Source organism: Lepus europaeus, chromosome 1 (genome assembly GCF_033115175.1).
Source record: "Lepus europaeus isolate LE1 chromosome 1, mLepTim1.pri, whole genome shotgun sequence".
NCBI lineage: Eukaryota > Metazoa > Chordata > Mammalia > Lagomorpha > Leporidae > Lepus > Lepus europaeus.
Window position 1 is genome coordinate 170,046,742 of NC_084827.1, and position 21,876 is coordinate 170,068,617.

At 36.6% G+C, this 21,876-nt stretch overlaps 1 pseudogene; it reads left to right on the forward strand.

Annotated features, from left to right (window-relative positions):
• Positions 1 to 794: 794 nt before the first annotated feature.
• LOC133767764 (small ribosomal subunit protein uS15-like) lies at positions 795 to 1,253 on the forward strand (annotated as a pseudogene).
• The last annotated feature ends 20,623 nt before the right edge of the window (positions 1,254 to 21,876 follow it).

Below are 21,876 nucleotides of genomic sequence, written 5' to 3' on the forward strand. Positions count from 1 at the left end.
AACCATGTCATGAAAGATCTCTCTGTTTATTTGCCTCTTGAATAATATATATTTTTTAAAAAATGAATAATATGTCTTTGTGAGAAATTTTAGAAATCTCTTCAACTAACTGCTTGTTCTGATTAAGATAGATAAGGACTAATATCTTTCAGTAAGCAGTAGATGTAAGAAAGTACTGACCTTGAACTTGTTTCACAGATGCAAATTACATTGAGGACTTTCGCTGCATCTCTTCATCTGCAGCAGAGTGAGGTGCCTGCATAAAGCGTTTAATCTGTGGATCCTTTGGAACTGATAATAAGATCTTTCCTTGTCCCCATCAGCTTTTCATCTTTTGTGGTCCCCTTCAACTAGAGTCAGAAAGGCACAGGATTTCAAAATCATATTGATTGTTTGTCTTTTCTGTGGAGGGTGAAGGAGGAAAATAGCAAATATTCAAGAAAGAGGTAAACAGAAAAATATAATGTGAAAGTTTCAGATAAATACTTTGAATGGTAATCGTGAGCAATTTCCTCATTTATCCACTTCTCTTGATATCATTAATTTAGAAAAATTTTAAGTGCAACTAAGAGAAGAAATAATAAAAACAGAAGATAAAAACAAATATTAAAGGAGACCGAGTAAGACATGAAGAATCAAAATGCAGTGTGACATTGGAATCAGAACTATTAGATGAAAATCAAGAATAAATTACAAGCTACTGAAACAAAAATAAAGAAACATCAGAAATAGAAAGATAAATAATAAATAATTAAAATTCTGCTTTTTGCCCCCTGTCCACCACCATCGTGGGTTGTATGCATTCTCCTGGGAAGGGCGTGTCCCAGTCGGCTCTGCCCTGTCACTGCATTGTGCCCACCTGGAGAAGCTGACATCTGACGACTTGAAAGGCAGATTTACAAACTGGCCAAGAAGGGCCTAACTCCCTCACAGATCGTTGTGATCCTGAGGGACTTCCATGGCACGGCACAGGTGAGCTTTGTGATAGGCAATAAAATCTTGAGGACCCTGAAGTCCAGAGGACTTGCTTCTGATCTCTCTGAGGCTCTCCATCATTTAATTAAGAAAGCTGTTGCTTCACAAGCACCTTGAGAGGAACAGAAAGGAGAAAGATGTTAAATTCTGCCTGGTTCTGATAGAGAGCCGAAAGCACCGGATGGCTCTATACTACAAAACCAAGCGGGTCCTCCTCCCCAGTTGGAAATATGAGTCATCCACAGCCTCTGCCCTGGTGGCATAAATTTGTCTATGTGCTCAAGGAATAAAATCATTGTTTAACTTAAAAAAAAAATCTGAACATCTGAGAAGATTTATATGGGAAGTGGATGAGAATGGGGTTCAAGGAGTTGTCAGAGAGTTAGTAGGAGGCACTTTCGGGAATGTAGTCTATTCAACATTGAGGGAAGTCAACATGCAGTCAAAGAGCCGCATCTCCTTGTTTTCTGGCCTGTCTTGCCTTTTTCATTAGCAGAAGAGGCTACTTCCTGACATGTTGGTAATGAAAAGAGTGGAGTCTAGGGAAAAGTTAGAAACTCAAGCTCAATGTATGGGGAGATTAAGGAACTGGCTGATCACATGAATGCGAGGCCTTTGGCCAGCCTTGGGAAGACTGAAAATCCGTGGTCAGTCTAGAGGAGAAATAATATCTTTTGTTCTGCTCTAGACATGAATGTATTAGAAATAACCTCCATCATCCAATTGAAACCCTTAGTTGGAGTCAAATTTACATTTATTTTCCTGCCATTTATCTTTAAATATTTTCTAAAAAATAAATGTAAAAAATTTTACTAGGAAAATAAGCATTCCTCTTGTTGTTAAGCTAGTTTGCAAAATTCAATTTAAGGTGTACTACTTGCTGGAAGCTTGTACTCTGTATTTTATTTCTTGATCGTCTTCTTTATGCAGTAGAGTGATGCACATTGTAACAATGACACATGGGGTTTTTTGGTTACTTTGTCACAAAGTCCTTAATGATTCAATGAATTATTAAATATGCAGACCATCCATTTTATTTGATCAATTCTATTCTCCTCATTGTCCTCCATTTTTTTCAGTAATACATGATTTTTTTCCCCTTTGGAGACCCTGTTGAATATAGTTTAGATGGAACTGAATCTTCTTTTTTGCCCAAGATGTGAGAATATGACTTCAGGCATATTCTATTTCTTTGGTATATAAAGAATTTAAATATAGGAACACTGTTCCTGAGGGATGTACGGTTCAGTGTAAAAGCTAAATTATTTTCACAGAGAGAAAGATGAGTGAAAATGATTTGGTGCACAGACTGAATATCAGACAAATGGAGAAAATAGCTGCATGTATACGAATCCAAAATCAAAGGAAAAGCAACCAATAAGGTTAAAGCAGTATTGGCCACTATGAAGGAGCTTGGATTTTAATTAAGGTAAGCTTTGCAGAAAGGATAAGATTTCTCAAATTTGCTGAAGAAGAAGAATCACATTTGATGTTTGAGTTTAGGGAAGGTGGGTGGATCAACAGGACTACAGAAAGTTGAAGCTGAAAAACAGATAAAGAAGAGAAGACATATGTCAAACACTGCCACTTTTCCATACTTCAGTGCTTGGAGGAGAATAACAGGAAATGAGTCTTAGGGTTGAGAGGTTTGAAAATCTGCTCGTCTTGTTTGACAGTGTCAGGAAACTGTTTGAGAATAGTATGGTACCTGTGCAGGCTTATGGCTCACTAAATGTGTGTTTGCGGTGGTAATGATAACTCCTTCTCAGGTCATTTGTAGGCAAATAGGAAGAGAATATCTGGGAAAACGAATAAGGCTGTGATGCTTAAGATGAATCAACTCAGTTCCAACTCTGAAAACTCACAAACCCACCAATTTCTCTGCATCTCCACACTCTCTTTATTCTCAGCTACCAACATTTAAGATATTTCCTACTTCAATAATCCTACATTCGTTATCCAGATCTGATTTACCCTTCATCACCTCCTACATGAAGCCAGAAGAAAACTTTAAAATACAAACTTTATTATCCCCTCCAACTCCAGTTGGCTTCTCACTCATTTAGAATGAAGGCAAAAGTCTCTGCTTGGATCACAAGGTCCTGCAGGAGGGTTAGTTCTCCACTTGTTCTCCACTCGATCTTGCTTTCCCATGCTTTGCAGCTACAGAACACACACTCTCCCCTGCCCAATGCCTCCCCATAGGAGACCTCTGCACGTCTGTCTCTTCTGCCCTTGTGCCTTGCCTAAATAACTCCTAGGCATCCTTTGCTCTCAGTTCAATCAGCAAGGCTTCCCTTGATCTGAACAGTAGCTCAAATCCCCCAACTTAAGTACACCTATTTCCAACCCACCTCCCCTGCCACCCCACTGCTAACTACTTATCGCTGCTTGACACTTGGCAACTTGACATGGTTTTGTACCTTTCAATGAATTTTCTTCCCTTTATTTGCCTGTAAAGTCTTTGAGCACAAAATTAGGTTTTTAAACTCTGCTATATTTACAGAACCTAGGAAACAGGATGTAGTGAGTGCTAGAAATAGACTTGATGAATGAATGGGTATAAAGGAAAAAAAATTGAAAAAAAAGAAAGGAAGTAGAGAGAACAAATTGGACTGCTTGGCAATAGTTCAGGGCTGAGATGTTTGCAGATGAGATCAGAGTGTTGAGCTCCTTTAAATCACATTCTATAGCTTGTTGTAGATGTTGAACTTGAAAATAAACTGTTTGAATGATGCACATATTTAAATTACAAAAGCCGTGGACATTGATGAAAATGTTTTGATTATGCAAAATTAATAGCAAATAGCTTTAAGCCTTTAGAGAAATAAGAATGTGGTGTTATAAAAGAGTGGGAAAATTGTTTCCAGACAGGAGTGGAACATAATCGTTAGAAGAGAAAGAAACTTGATGCATACTCACCACAAAGATCAGAAAAAGGGAGAGTTATCCAAGCCTTGATTAGGAGAGAATGAGAGGAACAATTCTGACTTGCTCTTAAGGACTGTAGAGGACTCATCTATCTGGCTGAGGTGCAAGAATGAAGACTCTTATCTCAGGCAATTTAATCAGGTCTTATGATGGTTATCAAATATAATATTTCAATAATCTACAGTTATAAAGAATCAGTACTGACAAGCAATTCTCCAGAGGTCCATTGAGTGAACAGATAATGAGTGGAAGGAGGCGTTACTATAATAACTTCAAGTTAGATCCTAAGCTTTAATGGTAAAATTTTCTTAAGAAATAGGTCAACAGGTCTTTGTCAGAACCTGGACTCCTTTGTAACTTAACATAAAAGGTCAAACTAATTTTGAAAAACCAAAACCATCCTGTCTATATGAGTTTATATTTTGTTCATCAAAAACCCTAGAATTAAGCTCCTGAAACCAGACATTAACCTTATAGCCCCAAACCATGCACAGAATACTGGAAAACCAGTACTAGATAATGAAAATATAGACTTAAATCTGACAGTTACAGTCACCACTTATAATTTGCTTATTACTTTCAGGAAAAACAATTAGATGAAGAAGATGTGATTACCCATATAGAAAAAAGAATGTGCCCTGGAAAATTGTAGTACTATTATCTTGTTATATAATCTATGTTAGGCCATCTGGTGATCACATAGGGTTAGGACCACTCATGTTCCACATATAACACTAGCCAAAACAAAATTGACGAACACTTTTTAATCCTGTGATGGAGAATAGATATGTAGGTACTGTGATATCCATTTATAAAATGCTTATTTCATAACTCTCTACATTAGGGTGCTCACATGGCCCAGATTCAGATGAATCATGTGAGATCTGGAATGACAGAAAATACTCCCACATCTTAAAAGATACTTCAACATGTTATTTCATCACTAGCCATCATCAATACCATTATTTTACTAATACAAAATGATACTCTAGCAATTTAAGTGCATTTGAAAAATTCAGCCTATAAAATAATTACAAGGTTGCTCAAGAGCATTTAGAGTCTCCTAACTCTCATGGGTACCCAACCATCTTTTCTGATTAACACTGTTGTCTGCAGTAGTACAGGCCATACTAAAACCTGCCTAGCTTTCATTTTTGTTTAGCCTGGTTGTTTTTAAAGTGCTGGAAGTGCTGCAAAACAAGTCATCACACCAACATTCCAGTGTTACAATACACTAAAAATGAATAAAATAGACATTTATTAACAATGAGTTAATTTTATAAGCAACCCATGAAAAACATCTGTTTCTGTACAGTCTGATTTATGATAAAATAAAATGGTCAATTCCGGATCTAGCCATGACTACTGGACAGAGTCCAAATTACATTTTTGAATCAAATTTGTTTTCCCTGAATAAATGTGATGTTTATCTGGAAATGATAATGGACATCTTGAATGAAGTTGAGAAATCACAAACATACAAACTTTTATACATATATACAAATTTTGTAAAGCAAATTTAGATGTTTCATAATCATCCTTTTTATTTAAATTTTTATTTATATAAATGGAATAAAATTCATGTATCTCATACTTATAGTTTTAAGAACATAATGACACTTCCTCCTCCATCCTCCCTCCCTCCCTCACTCCCACACTTCCTCCTACTTCCTTTCTTATTTTTTGTTTAATTTTTGTGATAATATATTTCTCCTTTGTGAACAAGTTTTATCATTAATTGAAGAAGCACCTAAGCAAATAAACAAGCCGGCGCCGTGGCTCAACTGGCTAATCCTCCACCTTGCGGCGCTGGTACACTGGGTTCTAGTCCCTGTCGGGGCACCGGGTTCTGTCCCGGTTGCCCCTCTTCCAGGCCAGCTCTCGGCTATGGCCCGGGAGTGCAGTGGAGGATGGCCCAAGTACTTGGGCCCTGCACCCCATGGGAGACCAGGAGAAGCACCTGGCTCCTGCCTTCGGATTAGCGAGGTGCGCCGGCTACAGCGCACCAGCCACGGCGGCCATTGGAGGGTGAACCAACGGCAAAAGGAAGACCTTTCTTTCTGTCTCTCTCTCTCACTGTCACTCTGCCTGTCAAAAAATAAATAAATAAATAAATAAAAATAAGCTTATCTAAAACACGAGATTTAAGAATATCCTTCACTTATTACACTAAAACAAAGTAAATCATTGAGAACAAGTTTTACTATTAACTCTATAATACAACTATTTGAGGCCAGAGGTCCTGCTTGGGAAGTTAATGCACAGTGACTCCTATTGTTAATTTAATAATTAACATTCTTATGTATGACATCAGTGATCACCCCAGGCTCCTGACTTGAGCTGCCTAGGGTATGGAAGCCTTTTGAATCCACAAACTCCATCAGTATTTAGACAAGGCCAAAAGCGGAGTGGAAGTTCTCTCCTCCCTTCAGAGAAAAGTATATCCTTTGATGACAACTTCTTCCCACTGGGGTCTCACCCACAGAGGTCCTTTATGTAAGACACTTTTTGCCACAGTGTCTTGGCTTTCCATGCCTTAAATGCTCTTGTGGGCTTTCAGCCATACCAGAATGCCCTAAGGGCTGATTCTGAGGTCAGAGTGTTTCTTTAAAGAATTGTCATTCTATGAATCTGCCATATGGACTGCTTCCCATATTGGAATGTTCTCGCTTTTTTAATTCTATTATTACCAAATGCTTAATCTTATTTATATGAATTCTTTAGCACTTAATCCTATCTATATGATCACTTTAATACTAAAAATGTTTTTTTTAACTACCCTGCTTATGGAGATTTGGCATCCCATGGCAAGTTTTTAAACTGTACCCTTAGAAGTAAGTCCATTGGAATGTATGCAGAACTATACAGCATTATAGTTACAAACTTCATCCATTTCATAATTAAAACTTTACAAACATGGTAATTCTTCCCACTGTGTCCCCCCTCCCATGCAAACTTCCACCCTCTCCTATTCCCACTCTTGTTGTTGTTGTTGTTGTTTTTCCCACTAAGGTCTATTTTCAATTTACTTTATACACATATGATTAACTCCATGTTAACTAAAAAGTTCAACAAGTAGTATGAAAATAAAAATAAAAAAAATGTTCTTCATCAGTCAAGACAAGGGTTATTCAAAGACATTGCTTCTCAGAGTGTCAATTTCACTTTTATTGATTGCCTTTTAGGTGCTCTATTAGTTATCATAGGTCAGAAAGAACACATGGTATCTCTCCCTTTGGGGTTGGCTTATTTCACTGAGTATGATGTTTTCATTTCATCCATTTTGTTTCAAATGACCAGACTTCATTTTTTGTTTGTTTTATCCCATGGTGTACATATCCCATAATTTCTTTATCCACTCTTCAGCTGACAGGCATTTGGGTTAATTCCATTTCTTAGCTATTGTGAATTGAGCTGCAATAAACATGGAGGTACAGATAACTCTTTCATGTGCTGCATAATCACCCTTGACATATTCTCACTGTAAGTCTTTTTTATCTTCTAGAAATCATGCCAAAATCTCTATCTCATTATTCATTTAAAATATGTCTCTTACTATTTATTTGGTTTAGTTATTATGATAATTAGAATGATCACAATATACCAGGCGCTTTACACACATTGTAACACTTACTCCTTAGCAGAATTCATTCAAGCAGAGGTAGCAAATGGTAGACACAGATTTGGAACCCAGTAACCTTGTTTTATGCAACCCAATTCCTAATCTTTATTTTGCTCCCATGTGAGATGTGTTGTCGAAGTACTTATCCAAGTTTAATGGGATTATGGATCTCTGTTGCTAAAATGCAGATTCTGATTTAGTAAATCTAAGGAGAGATTGAAAGTTTGAATTTTTAACTGGTTCCCAGGGGCTGCTGGTACTGCTGGTTTGTGCTGCATGTGTTGAGAAGTAGGACATCACCTCATCCTGAACACAGAGAAAATTGCCTCCTTTTGCTTAAATATTTTAACTGTATGTCAGGACACACATAGTATTATTCTACATAAAAAGTCATAAAACAATTTGTAGGTAAGCAATGCCTTATACTGCAGGGAGAATTAGATTTGTCAGCATTTTCCAAGGGTCTTTGTCATTTGATTTCTCTGAGTTGGTTTCTTATTGAATCATGAAATATCATCATCATGAAGCATCATCATCATCAACATTATCATTATCCGTGTAAGTTTAGTGAATGCTTATTATAACCTCTGAGCAAGATCCAGTACTTCAAATGGCCCCTGTCATCTAATCTTCAAGCTTAAGTCTACAATTTAAGTGATTTTGCTAATTTAAAAAATTCCATCAACCTGAAATAAGTAGAATTTAAAGTTATAAATCTGAGATATAATAAGGACTATTGTCAGGCTTTAGATATCAGATGGGATAGATAAAATACATGTGAATTCATGGTCTCAAATCTTATTCTTCTGCTTACTTTAGACAATTACATGAATTCATTGAACCTCACCTATAGAGAAGGGAAAATGTACCTACCCTACAGTATATTTGTAAGAATTCTATTCTATAGTTCAAGTAAGTAATATTTTGCCTGACAAAGACTCAAATGATAGTCACTTAGGGTAATAAGAGGATTAAAATATGATGATTGCCTCTTGTAATTTTGTTGAGAACATGAAGAAGCAATAAGAAGCATATAGCTCTTTGTTAATTTTTCTCTCTCAAAATATTATGGTTTTGGCTCTTGGGTTTCCCTCTAGGATTAAAAGATCTGTCTTGTATGGCTTACAACTTCAAGATGTTAAAAGCATAACTGACATGTTTTCTTAGAACTTTCATAATTTACAATTATAATTTTTATCTAAACTATCCAACTTTCAAGCATGTTTTTTAAAAAATATTCAACTTAAATTGTAATAAAAGAACCATAATCATTACCAGTATTGAGTAAATTAACTGTGAATTTATATTTTTAGGAACAAATTATGGTACTTACTTGGATAAATGGATCATTGACTTTGAGTATTAAAGTGACCTATTTGTTTAAATGTGTTAAAATCTAATATATGTCATTAACAGATAACTAAAGCCTTTGTTTTTGATCATTGAAAACAGCAAATTTGCGAACTGGTTCCTGATGGACTTCAATGAGAAAATGACAAAATGCTATTATGGTAAAATAGTAACTATTTCTCCCTGTCCTGATTTCATTCATCACATAGTTTCTTAGTGCCTGTGTAAAGCCAGGTCCCTTCCAAGGGTATGGAGTAGAAGCATTAATATGATGTTGCCAAATACTTTAGAGAACTCATCTTTTTAAAAGATTTAATTATTTATTTGACAGGTAGAGTTACAGAAAGAGAAGGAGAGAAAGAAAGAGAGGTCTTCCATCTGCTGGGTGACTGCCAAAATGGCTGCAACCCCTGGGGCTGTGCCAATAGAAACCAGGAGCCAGGAGATTCTTCCGGGTCTCTCATGTGAGTGCAGAGGCCCAAGCTCTTGGGCTATCTTCCACTGCCTTCCCCAGCACATTAGCAGGGAGCTGGATTGGAAGCAGAGCAGCCAGGACTTGAACCAGACCCGATATGGGATACCAGCTAACCTGCTACGCCACAGTGCCAGTCTCCGGATCTCTTCTGAGTCTTATCAGCATATGTGTTGAGAAAATTTAGAATACAATTTTTATCATAAGACAGGCCATGTTGCAATGACAACAAATAAGCTGACTGGGAGCATTAGCATCCTTGTCATCATCAGCAACATAAAACACTAAGAAGAAACTTTAAGTATTGTAAATGAAAACTCCAGGATAAGTCCCCTCGCCTGACTGTGCTGTTCTTCCAAATGGATTGCTCCTCTGAGCCTATCATACAGAAGTTCTGAGATTGCTGGAAAGATCTTCTAATGATATATACAGCTAATCAATTGTTCTGTCTGAAGGCTTGGGAGATGAGCTAATATCTAAAGTGATATTTAAAAGCCAAATAGGGCTTTTCCAGGCAAAGAATTAGATTCCACACATGGGAAAACAAAGATTTCAAGCCAATCATTAGGTTTAATCATGGTCATGTGCTCAGAAAATTTCTTTTCCTAAAAAATGGAGGCAAAAATTCGCATGTCTTTACACAATTGTGTAGATAGAACTCCTCTATTTTCAGTATAGATGAAACAAATTCTCTTGTTCCTTCAGAAACTTGTAAGAGGGTCTGAAAAATGATTCTCTTTCAAGAGAACTAGCAATGTTATTCAATGTTTTTAATCATATAGTATTTGAAAAAAAGATTGTCAAGGGATTTCTTTTTATTTATGTTATGTTCTTTTATTTAAGATATGCAAGTTTTGTATAGATAGTATATACAGATTTAGGAAATTAGTGACACTTTCCACCTTACCCTCCATCGCACCCACACTCTCAGCCTTCCTCCTCCTTTCTTTCTTATTCCCTTCTTAATTTTTATGAAAATCTACTTTCAGTTTATTTTATACTCATAAGACTAACCCTAAGCTAAGTAAGATTTCAAGAAATAGGAGGAAAAAAAAACCCTGTTCCTGAACAGTAAAGACAAGGGCTGTAAACAATCATTCAATCTCAAAATTTCAAATTAATTCCTCTATATTACATTTTTGGTACTCTATTAGTTAACACAGATCAGGGAAACATATGGTACATATGTTTTGGGGCTGGCTTATTTCACTAAGTATAATGGTTTCCAGTTGCATCCATTTTGTTGCAAAAGATAAGATTTCATTAGTTTTTACAGCTGAATAATATACCATAGCGTATATAGACCATAATATCTTTATCCTGTCATCAATTGATGGACATCTGTGTTGACTCCATATCTTAACTATAGTGAATTGAGGTACAATAAACAGAAGGTACAAGTAACTCTTTCATATGCTGATTCCATTTCCATTGGGTAAGTACCAAGAGTGGAATTGCTGGGTCATATAGTATATCTATTTTCAACTTTCTGAGGTATCTCCATACTATCTTCTATAGTGGCTGCACTAGTTTACATTTCCACAACAGTGGATTAGGAACCATTTTTCCCCACATCTCATCAACACTTTTTTTTTATATTAAACTTTAATTTAATGAATATAAATTTCCAAAGTACAGCTTATGGGTTACAATGGCTTCCCCCTCCCAAAACTTCCCTCCCACCCACAACCCTCCCCTTTCCCGCTCCCTCTCCCCTTCCAATCACATCATGATTCATTTTCAATTCTCTTTATATACAGAAGATCAGTTTAGTATATATTAGGTAACGATTTCAACAGTTTATCCCCATATAGCACCAACACTTTTTATTTGTTGATTTCTGAAGGTGAGCCATTCTAACTGGAGTGAGGTGAAATCCCATTGTGTTTTTTGTTTTGTTTTGTTTTGTTTTGTTTTTTGACAGGCAGAGTGGACAGTGAGAGAGAGAGAGACAGAGAGAAAGGTCTTCCTTTTTGCTGTTGGTTCACCCTCCAATGGCAGCCACGGCCGGCACGCTGCGGCCGGCGCACCGCGCTGATCCGATGGCAGGAGCCAGGTGCTTATCCTGGTCTCCTATGGGGTGCAGGGCACAAGTACTTGGGCCATCCTCCACTGCACTCCCTGGCCACAGCAGGGAGCTGGCCTGGCAGAGGGGCAACCGGGACAGAATCCGACACCCCGACTGGGACTAGAACCCGGTGTGCCGGCGCCACAAGGCGGAGGATTAGCCTAGTGAGCCGCGGCGCCAGCGAAGGTTAGTGATCTTGAGCATCTTTTCATGTGTCTGTTGTTCATTTGAATTTCCTGTTTTAAGAATGTTTGTTCAATTCTTTTCCTCATTTTTAACTGGATTGTTTTTGGTTGTTGATGAGTTACCTGAGCTCTTTTCAGATTCTGGGTATTAATCCTTTATATGTTGCATAGTTGGCAAATATTTTCACCTGTTCTGTTGGTTGCCTCTATACTTTCTTGAGTGTCTTCTTTACAGTACAGAAACTTCTCAGCTTGATGTAATAGCATTTGTGACTTTTTGGCTTTGATTGCTTGTGACTCCAGGGTCTTTTCCAAGAAGTCTTTGTTTATGCCAATGTCATGCTGGGTTTCCCCAATGCTGTCTAATAATATGGTGGCATCAGGTCATATATTTAGGTCTTTGATCCATCAGGTCATATATTTAGGTCTTCGATGCATTTGAGTCAATTTTTGTTCAAGGTGAGAGGTAGAGGACTTGCTTCATATTTCTGCAGGTGGAGATCCAGTTTTTCTAGCACCATTTGTTGAAGAGACTGTCCTTTCTCCAAAGGAGAAAGCTCCTTTGTCAAAGATAAGTTGGTTGTAGGTACATGGATAGATTTCTGGAGTTTCTATTCTGTTCCACTGATCTACTCATCTGTTTTTTGCCAGTACCAAGCTGTGTTGATCATAACTGTTGTGTAGTATGTCTTGAAAGTACTATTTTGATGCCTCTGGGTTTGTTTTTGTTGTATAAGATAATTTTAGCTTTTGAGGGGTCTCCTGTGTTTCCATATGAATTTCAAAATTGTCTTTTCTAGTTTTGAAAAGAATGTTCTTGGTATTTTGATTAGCATCACATTGAATCTGCATATTGCTTTCATTAGTATGGACATTTTGATGATATTGATTTTTCCAATTCATGAATAGGAAAGATTTGTGCAATTTGTGCATTGATTTTTCTAATTCATGAACCGGCAAGATTTGTCCATTTTGTGTGTCTTCTTCAATTTCTTTCTTTAATGTTTTGTTATTTTCATCATAGATATGACTGGCATCCTTGATTAAATTTATTCCAAAGTATTTAATGGTTTTTGGAGCTATCGTGACTGGTATTTATCCTAGAAATTATTTTTCAGCCATGGTTATTTCTGTGTAAACAAAGACTATTGATTTTTGTGTGTTAATTTTATATCCTGCCACTTTACCAAATTCTTCTATGAGTTCCAATAGTCTGTCAGTGGAGTATTTCAGAACCCCTATATACAGAATCATGCCATCTACAAATAAAGATAGTCTGACTTTCTCCTTACCAATTTGTATCCTTTTGATTTCTTTTTCTTGCCTAATGACTCTGGCTAAATTTTCCAGGACTATATTTAGCAGTAATGGTGATAGTGGGCATCCTTGTCTCATTCTGGATCTTAGTAAGAATGCCTCCAGCTTTCCTCCCATTCAATAGGATGCTGGTCATGGGCTTGTCATAAATTGCCTTGATTGTGTTGAGGAATGTTCTCTCTATACCTAATTTGCTTAAGGTTTCCATCAGGAAAGAATGTTATCTCATATCAAATGCTTTTTCTGCATCCATTGAGATAACCATAAGTTTTTGCTCTTCAGTTAGTTAATGTGATGTATCATTTATTGATTTGTGAATGTTGAATCAAATCTGCATCCAAGGGATAAATCCCACTTGGTCTGGGTGAATATTTCTGTTGTGTTGTTGGATTCGATAGACTAGTATTTTGTTGAGAATTTTTGCTTCTATGTTCATCAGGTAAATTGCTCTATATTTCTTTTTTCTCTGTTGTATCTTTTGCTGGTTTAGAAATTAAGGTGACACTGGTCTCATAGAAGGAATTTAGGAGAATTCTTTTCCATTTTGTTGTTTTGAACGCTTAATAAGAAAGTTCTTCTTTAAATGTCTGGGAGAATTCATCAGTGAAGCCATACAGTCCTGGGCTTTTCTTTGCTGGGAGTGTATTTATTACTGCTTCACCCTCCATCTTGGATACGAATCTGTTTAGGTTTTCTATGTCTTCATGACTCAATTTTGGTAGATTGTATGTGTCCAGGAATCTATCCATTTTTTCAAGATTTTCCTATTTCTTGCCATATAGTTCTTTGTAGTAATTCCTGATGATTATTTTTATTTCTGTAATATCTGTTGTTACATTTCCTTTTTAATCTCTGATTTTTTTTGTTTGAATCTTCTTCCTCTTTTTTTTAGTTAGTTGGGCCAATGGTGTATCAACTTTTTTTTCTAAGAACCAATTCTTTATTTGACTGATATTTTGTAGTTTTTTTGTTTCAATTTTGTTTATGTATTCTCTAATTTTAATTATCTTTTCTTCCTACTAATTTTGAGTTTGGTTTGTTGTTTTTTAGGTACTTATGATACATTGATAGCTCACTTATTTCATGCCTTTCCAATTTCTTCATGCAGGCACCAATTGCTCTAAACTTCCCTCTTAACACTGCTTGTGCTGTATATCATAAATTTTGAGATTTTGTATTGCCATCTTCATTCATTTTCAGGATTTTTGTTTCTCTTTGATTTCTTCTATGACCACTGTTCATTCAGGAGCATGTCATTCTATCTCCATGTGTTTGCATGCTTTCTAGAGATATCAGGAAAAATACACTATATAATTTCAATTGTTTTTTTTTTTAATTTGTTGAGACTTGCTTTATTGCCTAGCACATGGTCTACCCTGGAGAAAGTTCCATGCACTAATGAAAATAATGTGTATTCTGCAACTGTGGGATGAAAAGTTCTGTAGATACCAGTTGGTTCGATTTTGTCCATGATGTTGATTAACTCTATTGTTTCTTTGCTGACTTTCTGTCTAGTTGATCTGTGCAGTGATGAAAATGGGGTGTTAAAGTTTTCCATTACTATTGTATTGGAGTCTATGTTTCCCTTTAGATTCATTAATATTTGTTGTAACTAGCCAGATGCCCTGAGATTAGTTGCATATATATTTATTATAGTCTCATATTCATGCTGAGTTGATCCTTTAATCACTACCTATTCCTCTTTGTCTCTTTTAACAGTGTTTGTGTTAAAGTTCATTTTATTTGACTGCTCATATATGCTTTCTCTTAACATGGAATATTTTTTCCATCCTTTCACATTCATTCTAGTGTATCTGTATAGATGGGAAGTGTTTCTTTGAGGTAGGAAATAGTTTGGTCTTGTTTTTTAATCCATTCACCCAATCTATAACTTTTACTTAGAGAATTTAGGCCATTTACATTCAAGGTTATTATTGATAAGTGATGACTTGTCCTGCCATTTTTCCATAAATATCCCTAATGTTTGTTTTGGATTTCCTTTGTACTTTCACCAAGAGAATTCATGCCTTCACATGCTTTCATAATGATGACTGTCTTTCTGTGTGTAGCACATTCTTAAGCATTGTTTGTAAGGCTGGACAAGTGGTGACTAATTATTTTAATTTCTGTTTGTTATAGAAGGTCATTATTTCACCTTCATTCAGTAAAACCTTAGGAGGGTACAGTATTCTAGGTTAACAGCTTTTTTTTTTTTTCTTTAAAACTTAGACTAAATCTCTCCAATCTTTCCTAGCATCTAGGGTTTCTGATGGAAAATCATTTGTGAGTCTAATTGGAAAGCCTCTGAAAGAAATCTGGCATTTCTCACATGCACATTTTAGAATCATTTCTTTATGTTATACTGTTGAAAGTTTGACTACAAATGTGTCATGGTGAAGATCTTTTCTGGTCTTACCTATTAGGAATTTTATGTGTCTCATGTATTTGAATGTTCCTTTCTCCTAATTAGGAAAGTTTTCTGTAATTATTCCACTGAATAGGCCTCTTTTAACAGAAAAATAAACTTTTCAAAGAACAAAAATGAGAATTTATATTTGCTCAAAACTAAAATGAGATCATCAAATGATGTGTAAATCCTCAACCACATTTTTTTTATTATTCAAACTAATTTTGAAGTTTTTTTCTTTCAAACCTCAAGAGATCTTTTAATTGGGTATACCTCTTTGAATTTTTATATACAGAAAACTAATCTGTATCTGTCTACCTAGGTTAAAAGAAGTATAAACCTTGTCTGACTTCCTCCTAGGCCTGCATCTTGTTTTTTCCACTGAAGCCACGAGCCAGGTGCTTCCTCCTGGTTTCCCATGCAGGTGCAGGGCCTAAGCACCTGGGCCATCCTCCACTGCCTTCCCGGGCCACAGCAGAGAGCTGGACTGGAAGAGAAGCAACTGGGACAGAATTGGTGCCCCAACCGGGACTGGAACCCGGAGTACCGGTGTTGCAGGCAGAGGATTAGCCTAGTGAGCCGCAGCGCCGTCCTCAAACACAATCTTGTCAGTTCATATTGAAATTTACAATCTACTCTTTTTTTCTGTTTAACTTCCTTTTTTGAATTTTTTTAAAAAAATATTTAAGGTATACAAACTTTATACATTTCATATATACAAATTTAGTAATACAGTATGAGTAAGCCTTCTCATTCTCACTTTCCATACCTCCAGGGACTCCTAAGACCCGTATTTTGACTCATTTAATAGTATCCCATAAATATCCAACACTATTTTTAATTTATCTAATTATCTCTCCTCTTTCTTTTTCTTTCCCCTTCTTCTTCTTTCTTCCTGCTCCTCTTCTTTGCCTTTTTCTCCTTCTCTTTCTCCTTCTTTTTTATTCTTTCTTCCTTCTCCTTCTTTTCTTCTCCTCCTTCTTCTCCTTATTTCCTGCTCCTTCTCCTTCTTTCTTCTTTTCTGCCTGTCTCAGTATTTTCCAAAGATGTGTCTTACAGCTTCAATTTTCTTTCATCTGCTTCACCATGTCTGTCGTTAAGGCTATCCACTATAATTTTATTTGACATATTTTATTCCTCATTTCTAATATTCGAGTTTGATTTCTCTTTAAAAATCTCAATTGCCTGGGGAATTTTTTCTTCCACATCATAGTTGTATTTCTTCAACTCATGAATTTGCTTCTCATTGCTTCCGAGTAAGCCTATGATCAGTTTTTTGAATTATTTTTCAGGCATTCCATCAATCTTCATCTTCACATTCTAATATTGAAGTATTGTTGTTTTCCTTTGGGAGAGTCATGTTGTCTTCCTTATTCTTGTTTCTTGACTTTCTGCATTTATTTTTCTGTATTTGTGAAAATGCTTGTTGGTTTTCTGCTCTTGGCTTTTGTCATTTAGACATGCATCTGTGGCTTAGGGAGTGTCTGCTCTTATGTGGAATATCCAGAGGCTTGTGTTGAATGTGGCCAGGGAGCTCTGGTCAGTGCTCTAGGGAAGAGCAACTATCCAAGGTGACACCCACGTTGGGTAGGGTAGATCTCCTCTATTGTCAGTAGGGGGCAGGGTATTATCATCTTTGTTGGTGTATTGACATCCTCACCCCTCTCTTACAAGGTGATCACAGTAGGTGTAACACTCTCCCTCACAGTAGGTGTAACACACACACTAGCTCACAGTAGGTGTATCACTCTCCCTCACTGTTGTATGAATTGAGCATCTGTGCAGTTCTCATGTGAGCACAGATGCTGCTACAATGACCCATCCTAGTCCACCAGGGAATTCTGAGCCTCTGGCACCATGCACAGTGATGGCCCAGAAACCCAGCTACACCCTGTGCCCTCTCATGCAGTCACAGTATTCCCACAGCTCCTACAAAATCTGGGTGCAGAGGATCTTCTCTGCCCTGCAAGCCTGTCCTGTCCACAGAGAGGCAGAGACACTCCCAGAGCAAGCTGCCTGTGGGTGTTCTACTTTGGCAGTTTGATCCCCAGAGCTTGTGATATGTTGAGTGGCTGGGGGCACCACATGAGTGTCCACCCCCCTATAAATCCTCTCAGCCAGACTCAAAGTCAGTGGGGAAAGTGGATTTTTCCCTCTGGTAAAATTCCTGGATCACAAATGTTCATAAGAGCCACTGCAGCTGCTACTTGTTTTAAAATGGTGCCTTGTTCCCACCAGCAGCCACTACTGGTGTCAAGATAGTGCACTGTCCCAGCTAGTTGCTGGTCATTGTTGCGGGAGGATGTGGAAAGAGAATGTGTCCTATTTTTGCTGGGTTAGGCAGGTACTTTGTCCCTCTTAGGTATCAATGCCAGACTCAAAAACTATAGTGTGCCAGGATCTCCCTCTGGAAATATCCCCAGTGGAATTGGCTACTGCAGTTTGCTCACACCTCACTCTCCAAAACTGATGTTTCCTCCGGCTTTTGGCTGTAGGAATGGTGTCTTGTGTCCATGTTTATTGCTGCACATCCACATCTTCCATGGTGATCCATGGCATCCCTCTCCCTTCTGTAGAATTTCCACTGCAGGTTTCTCTCCAACTCTCCCTTAAGAATGCACTTCCCCCAATTTTTGCTGCTATTTTCCCCTAGCCTAAGGCAGTATATCCTTTCCCTATTCCACCATCTTGGAAATCCCCCAGTGGATTTCTAAGTGAATGAATTACCTACATGTTAGATTAAATGTACAGCTTGGGGTAATTTATAAATTCATTTTTGAACCTGTTCTATTTTCTGAATACCTAAGTAATTTACCTTATGTAGAATCTTTATTAGTTGGAACCTGCATTCAATCATGATATTTCTCATACTTACTGCCCAGAGTGAGATAATCAATGCTACTTTTAATATACAGCAATTTAAAGATTTCTTGATTATCAAATATAAACACACAAAATGGAAGCTCTGGCAAATGACTAACTGCACAATAAGTTAGCCAACTAAAGAGTTAACATAAAAATAAAAACTTAGGTAACATTTAAATTTTTGAATATAATAGTAAATGCTGTATCTTCTATGCATACAATCATTCAAGAAATAAAATCAGAGCAATTTAAACAAATACAAACCATTTCAGTCTTAAAAAATTAAGTGTACAAAAATTGTGCAGAACTTAGAAGTACTAATAGTATTTAAATTACAATGATAGAATGATATAACAGTTTCTTTTTCCCTTTTTTCTATAATTTTTGCTTCTTCTATGAATTACATTTCTCTTAGAAGAGAAATAGAAGAGACAAATATATAAACCCAACTAATAAATCCAAAAGTGAATGGTAAATTACTTGGTGATTGAATAGCCATAACCTCCAAGGATCAATGATTACAATCATGATAATATAAAATATAATATACCTTGTATATTTATAAGATAAAACATAAGATAATATAGAAGAAGGTGACTAACATTTATTGAGCATTTTCTATGTGACAAGCACTTGACTTATGCTTTCATAAGTTATTTCATTTCAGAACACGTTATGAAAGAATGACTATTATTTCTACCTTAGACAACAAGCATCTGACTCTCACTCAATAAGCATCTCACCAAAGGTTACACAGAGTTCAGGTTCCACAAGCAACTGATTCTAAAACTCATGCAATCTCTGTTCATATCTTCTTAATAGTGATGAGAAAGGAAAAATTTTGTCATTTTAATGTTTTATGGCAATAGTGTCATCACATCAACTATTTATAGGATGTCCTATATGGACTGAATACAGTATTATCTTTGAGGATTCTTTTAAGTAACAGAGCAACAAGCCAAATTAAAACAACTACTACTTAACTCTCATTTTGCATTCTAAAATGTCATTCAGTCTTTCTTTTCCTTAAGTAGATGTTTTCCCACTCCTAAAATATCCTGTGACCAACATCATTGTGAACATTTCTGCCTTGAGGCTAATAAAGAGCTGGCATGGTTAAGGTGTTACTAGCTATTTTCCCCAATTCATCATTCACTCAATTATGATTCAGGTTCATTTTATTTCCTGTTCTTGGAGCACTCACTCCAATGGCTCAATTGCCCTATAATGTACAGTTGCTTGTATGTTTTTTTGGAAGTCCAATATTCATCCTGTCTCTTTAGGTAGAAGCATCATGAATTTTGGTGGAAACTACCTGTTTCCAGTTATATGCTTCAGATAGGACTACATCCTTGACACCAGAGAGGAATTATGAGAAATGCATGGCTAATTACAAAACCAAAATGTAACTACCACAGTTGTTGCAGGAGTAGGTTCAGGAATACAGGATCCAAATTAGCCAACCAGAATGACTGCCAGATATTAAACATTTGTCAAAGAGATATGCATGGCTATTTGACTTGTGCTTTGGATAATGTTAGTCTGAAATTGAAAAGGGCCCAAAATATAAGACCTAAGAATGAAGTCAACATGACCAAAAAACAGGACCAAAAAATGCAAGAAGTTTAAGTCTTGATGACATCATCATTTGAGTTCTAAAATCCAGCCACTCTTTCTCCAGGCTCCACCCCAAGGACATTACAGTATCATGACTCACTCAGTAAGGTTACTCTTTTCCTTTCTTTAGTTTCTTTCTTGACTTCATTGGATCTTAAAAGAGAGTATGGTGACATCCTTTTCACAAGCTAACACATTGCTCTTATTTTTTAAAAGATTTATTTATCTATTTGTGCGAGGGAGTTACATATGGAGATATGAAAACATAGAAAGACATTTTGTATCTGCTGGTTCACTCCCCAAGGGGCTGTAACAGCTGGAGCTGGGCCAGTCTGAAGCCATGAGCCAGGAGCTCATGTGGGTGCAAGGGCCCAAGCACTTGGGTCATCCTCCACTGCTTTCCTATGTCATAAATAGAGAGCTGGATAGGAAGAAGAGCAGCCAGACATGAACTGTTGCCCATATGGTATGCTGTGACTGCAGGCATAGGCTTAACCTACTACACCACAGCACTGGCCCCTTTACTCTTATTCTTTAGAATCCAATGTAGATAATAGTTAAGGTAATTTAAAAAAAAAAATCTAGGTAGAGCACAATGTTAAAAAAAAAATCCACAAATTGCAAGTATGTGACACTGATACAATTTAACTTTCAGTCAGAGGATTAGGGATAAAAAGTCAAATAGCATTTTAGACCCTTCAAACAAGATAGAGCACTCCTTTATCACAATAGATTTTAGCCTTGGAAATACATCAGACTTCCCCAGGAAATTTTAAAAATTACTGATGTCTGGACCCAATGACAGATATTCTGATTTAATTGGTTTTCAGATAGGGCCTGGCTATTAGGTTGCATAAAATCTCCCTAATATCAAAATGAAGCCAATTTGACTACAATTGCTTTAAAGAGATGGATAAAGAATAAGCAAAATCTGCAGATTAGGAGTGTTATAGTGCTTATTCATGGTACTTAAAATGCAACATCAGACATCCAAGACATTCATAAATCTGCAACAAAGCTTTTCCTAATGGCCACCATGTTCCACTGAAATGCATAGCGTAAGAGTATCTAGGAGGCAGGGTTAACAGAATGGGGAGGGACTAGCATTGTGGCATCCTATATGACTGCCAGTTTCAGTCCTTTCTGCTCCACTTCAAGTACAGCTGCCTGCTCATGTGCCTGGCAAAGCAGTAAAGGATGTCCCAAGTACTTGGGCTCTTGCATCTATGTGGGAGACTTGAAAGAAGCTGTTGGCTCCTGGCTTTGGAGCAGCCTAGCTTCAACACTGTGGCCATTTGGGAAGTAAACCAGCAGATGGAGAATCTCTCTCTCTCTCTCTCTCTCTCTCTCAATCTCTCTCTCTCTCTCTCTCTCTCTCTCTCTAACTCTGCTTTTCAAACAAATCTTAAAAAGTAAAATAAAATAAATAAGTTTAAAAAAATTAAATAAATAAAATAGAACAGGAGGAGAGCCAGAGTCCAAAGTTCAAATGCAATATCCTGCAGGACAAAATGGCCAGTCCTTTCACAGGAACATTTAACAAAACAGGCTAGAGAGATTAGTTTTATTTTTATAGAGAAAAATTTGGGGAATTGGTTGAAATGTTTTATGGTCTCCAACCAAATAGCATTTTTATTCAAAGTGCTAATCAATAAACTCTTTTAAATTTTAACTTAGTATACCTGAAACCTAGATCTTTGTAACTGCTGGGAAAGTGCTTAGAAATGAACTCTTTAGGAAATCTTTTTGTTTAGAATGAGTCAGGCTGTTAATGTAGTACGAAAAACAGAATGATTTACTGAATCTAAGTAAGGCTATGCTCTTAGCTGTGTATTGAATAAACCATGTGTGGTCTGCATTTGATCTTTGGGATTTACTAGATATGTGAATTCCCAGAAGAAAAATAAGATGTAGATAAACATAATATATATGAAACAAATAACTGTTACTAGCTTTTAAGCTCTTTGAGTGTGCAATAATTAAAGAAAAAACATTTTTACCCATAATTTTGAGAAATTTGTCTTCCTAAAATGTCAGGTAGAAGTAATTTTACACATAACTTATTGT